This window comes from Microtus ochrogaster, linkage group LG2 (assembly GCF_000317375.1).
Source record: "Microtus ochrogaster isolate Prairie Vole_2 linkage group LG2, MicOch1.0, whole genome shotgun sequence".
NCBI classification, from domain to species: domain Eukaryota; kingdom Metazoa; phylum Chordata; class Mammalia; order Rodentia; family Cricetidae; genus Microtus; species Microtus ochrogaster.
In genome coordinates, this window is record NC_022028.1 from 34,436,426 (window position 1) to 34,440,663 (window position 4,238).

General features: G+C 45.8%; 1 protein-coding gene across 1 annotated transcript in view; it reads left to right on the forward strand.

Moving 5' to 3' along the window:
* The first annotated feature begins 432 nt into the window (after window positions 1–432).
* The window catches only part of Sar1a (secretion associated Ras related GTPase 1A), a 16,636-nt gene continuing 12,830 nt past the window's right edge, over window positions 433–4,238 (forward strand). Inside the window, exon 1 of the mRNA XM_005360095.2 lies at window positions 433–536. The gene's annotated coding sequence lies outside the window, so the exon portion shown is untranslated. The remainder of the gene's footprint in view (window positions 537–4,238) is intronic.

A 4,238-nucleotide genomic window follows, 5' to 3' on the forward strand; every position in this document is an offset into this window, starting at 1 on the left:
TGCTTTTTTAAGTTAAAAATAAATAAATAAAAGCTTTCCTAAGGCAGGGAAAACAACTTAAAACAACATCTTGGTGTCATCCACCAAGGCTGAGGTCACCAAGGTCAATTCTACTGTCCTACAGTCTACCTATAAAAAGCAGCAGCCACCACTTCGGACGTCCGGGTGCGTCTGGAAACGCGCTGGGATTGGAAGCTCCTGGGCTGGAGGAGCTGCTGCACTTGGGCACAGAAGCCCTTGGCCGCCTGACAGGCATTGCCACGTCTCGTGCTACTTCAGGGAGAGGGCGGGGCCACAGCCGGCGCGTACGTCACTTCTTGGGCCCGCCCCTCCTCGGCCTGAGTGGCTGGTAGGGCGGTACCTACCGGCCGAACGCCGTGACGCGGGAGGGGGCGAGGCCAGTGCGTGCCACGGAAGTCCCGTGGGAGGGGCGTGACGCACATCCGGCGCGTAGCTGGCGGTCCCGGGTACTGCTGTTCTGTGTGCTCTAAGGGAGGGTCGCGCCGCCAGCCACCGCGGGAGGAGCTCCTCGGGCCGTGAGTCGGGGTCCCAGCAGAAGAGGCGGCGGTGGGGCACGGGGCTCGGGGCGGGCGGCAGCGAAGGGCGGGGCGGGGGCCGCGGTGGAGGGGCTGGGTGGGGGGGAAGTGACACGCAGGCGGTTCCGCGGGCCGGCTCTGGGCGGGGACGGGCCGCAGCTGCGGGGTGGCGTGGCGGCATTCGGGTTTTTGGAACGGCTTCGTGGCCTCGGTGGCGGAGGAGCCTCGGTCTTCGGTGAGGCTAGCTGGAGCCCTGGGAGCTCAGCCTTGGGTTCTGCAGACCCGAGGGCCGTGAGCCCCACGTTCAGCCTCTGGGCATCCGACGCTCTGTCTGGAATCCAGTGTTCACTCCTTCCACCAACACCCTCGCCTTTTTTCCTATGCATGGGAAAATTCCCTTTCGGGCGTGTATCGTAGATGAACGATACCATCATTTTTGCCCAGGCGAAGATGGTAACAAAGACCCTTTCTCAGTATTCTCCTGTTCTGGTGCTTTCCCAGTATTTGACTCCATCTGCTCAGGTTGAGACGGAGGTTTAGGAGGAATTGGCAGAAAGCTGATCTTTGACATTTACCTCGCCGCAACGTAGAGTTCCTTAGGTTAAAACCAGCTGCCTTCTACCCCAGGTTCATCTGAAGGGAATACGTACAAGTAAAGAGTACGTCTCTATTGGCCAGTGGTCATTTGGGGACTTCGCTTTTGTTTGTTTCCACCAGTCTTGATAATTGTAAGCTTTTACTTTAGGTTCAGGAATAGTGTTGTTGGTTTTAATGTTTTCTTAGCATTCCATAGATGATAGAGCAGATGAAGAATAGAAAAAGAGAATGTTCTTTAGGAAAAATACCATCGTGTAGGTGGTAAGTTAGGGAAGTAAGTTTCCTTTTCGGAAAGTTTGTGACTGGAATTTTACGTTAGCAGGAAAGGCTTCGGTTTTAGGTGAGAGTTTTAAGTCCTTGGAGTTGACACTTTCAGCCACACAGCCTCGAAAAGGCAGGTAGCCTAAGAGTGTCCACATCCTCGTCTAGTTAAATGAGGCCAGAGATCCCTGCTTGAGAGAGTTGGGGAAAGGATGAAGTGAGAGATAGTGCAGGGACTGTAAATTCTAAGGTTGCTGAAACGTGAATTGGTTCAAATCCTGAGATCTCAAGGACAGAGCAGTCAGCAAGGCCATTTACTCAACCTCGGGCAGCAGGGCAACCCAACTCCTGGGATCTGGTAGGAGTCGCTACTTTTTAGCATCACTGACTAGTTCATTTTGATACTTTTTCTATATCATTTTAGTGGAAAGAATTTATGGGGCTTTTAAAACAAAGACTGCAAAGAAAAATAAGTTAGAAAATGAAAATAATTCAGTTACCACTTTAAAAAAATTCCTTAAGTGATGCATAAAATTAAGCAGATGTAGAATACTTGCTTTCCTTTCCTTTTTTTTTTTTTAAGTAGTTTGACTGTGTAGCCCAGGCTGGCCTGGAACTTACTATATATAGGCAAAGCTGCTACAAACTCAAGCTCATTTTCCTGCCTCAGCCTCCTAAGTGCTGTGACTAAAGTTTACACCGTCCTACCCATCTTGGGAATACTTCTAAAAAAGTAGTAAAAATTTAGAAGTACCTATACTATTGGCAGCAAACCAGTACACATGAATTTAGAAGTGCTGGATTGTGAGGCGTGACCACAGTGGGAGTGATAGCCTGTTAAAGATGAACTGTGTTTCTCCAAAAATAAAGTGAGAAAAACAAGGGAGGATGTTTCATTTGGGAAACTGTAGAAGAAAGATGTATTGTTTTATTTACCTGCAGTAAGTTTAAACTTAAGTATATACTTGCGGGAGGCAGAGGCAGGCGGATCTCTGTGAGTTCGAGACCAGCCTGGTCTACAAGAGCTAGTTCCAGGACAGGCTCCAAAGCCACAGAGAAACCCTGTCTTGTAAAACAAAAAAACAAAAAAAAAAAAAAGTATATACTTGTTACTGGACTTCTTAAAGTGCTAAGTTTAAAGATAAAGCAATCTCTCTGTTTCTCCCTCTCCCTCTACCTCCCCCCCCCTTCTGTGTGTGTGTGTGTGTTCGGTTGGTTGGTTGTCAATGCCAAGAATCAAACACAGGGCTATGTATGTTAGCTAAGTATGCTTTCCTAGTACTGGGCTACATCTCAGCCTCCCCTCCCTTAAAATTTTCATTTATTTTTGGAGATGGGATCTCTCATGATTCAAGCTGTCTTAGAGTCACTATATAGCTGAGGCTGTCTTTGAACTCCTAATACTCTGCTTCTGCCTTCTAAGTGCTCGGATTACAGGCACAGGCCACAATGCCCTGGCTCCAGGGTTTTTTTTTCCTTTTCCTTTCCTTTTTTGGGGGGTTGGGGGCAGGAGAAGGCAGGGTTTTGATGTATAGCTTAAGCTGGCTGGCCTTGAGCTTGTGATCTTCTTGAGCCTCTTGAATGGTGAGATCACAGGTGTGTATACCCTTGCTGGCTATTTCTTAACATATTAAATGTGTTCTGTGTTTCACAGTTTTCTATCTGTACCTCTGACTAAACATTGTTCTTGTTTTCTGAAAGCTGAATGGAGTAAGCATGAAGTAGATTCCAAGGTCAGGCCATAGGCTTAACCTCAATAACTAGATAGTTTGCTTTTCATCTGCATATTTGAAGAATATAGGTAAGGCTTCACATGGTAGCTATTCAGGATGCTGAAGCCCTGGTGTTTGAAGCCAGCCTGGGGCAACTCAGCAAGATCTTATCACTAAAAAGATAAAAGAACATATACATGTATACCACTGTATAGACACTTATTTTGTGGGTAACCAATCCTCCAATTAATGTTCATGACAGTTTTGTCTGATTGCAGTTGGCGGCATCTTGTATAAAGTTTGTCCTGAAAAAGTGTGGTTTTTCTTTTCCGCGCTAAACTAAGGCACTGATGTAAACGTTCAGGAAATGAATCTCTGAGAATCGTTACCATTTCTCAGTATTTCTAAATCCTTTCCTCTTAACTAAACTTAGAGCTTATATTTATATGCCTGTCAGTAACCTTGAGTTGTATATTTTTCTAAGTCTATAGGAAATAGAAAAAGTAGTGTTGGTGCCTGTATTAATTGACATGACTTGTGCCAGCAGTCCAGTGCTATGTATTTGAGACACTGTTTCAAAAGAACAAATAAGATATTTACTTGCTTTGGAGCCTCTTGCTGTATTACAAATGAGTATGGGCAGGGCTGGTCAAAGATTTTCCTGCCTCTGTTTCCCAAGTGCTGGGATTAAAGCCCAGCTTGGTTTGATTATTAAAGACATAGAATTCCAAAGAATGTTGCCAACTAGTAGGCACCAGTGGTTATCTAAGTGAATGGGCAGCTGCCTGGAGCGAATACGTCTCACAGTAAAGGAGGCCGTGCATGGACTCCTAGTTCTCTGAGTATCTGAATTTGCAGATAAGAAAATTCTAGAGGCTTCCCTTCATAGTGTAAAATCTGTGAAGGAGATTAGTTGGTCTTTGCAAGATTGATATTTTTGTTTGTTTTTGTTTTTCAAGACAGGGTTTCTCTGTGTAGCCCTAGCTGTCTTATAAACTCACTTTGTAGACCAGGCTGGCCTCAAACTCAGAAATCTACCTGTCTCTGTCTCCCAAGTTCTGGGATTAAAGGCATGCTCCACCACTACCTGGCACAAGATTGATTTTTTTTTTTTTTTTTTTTTTGGTTTTTC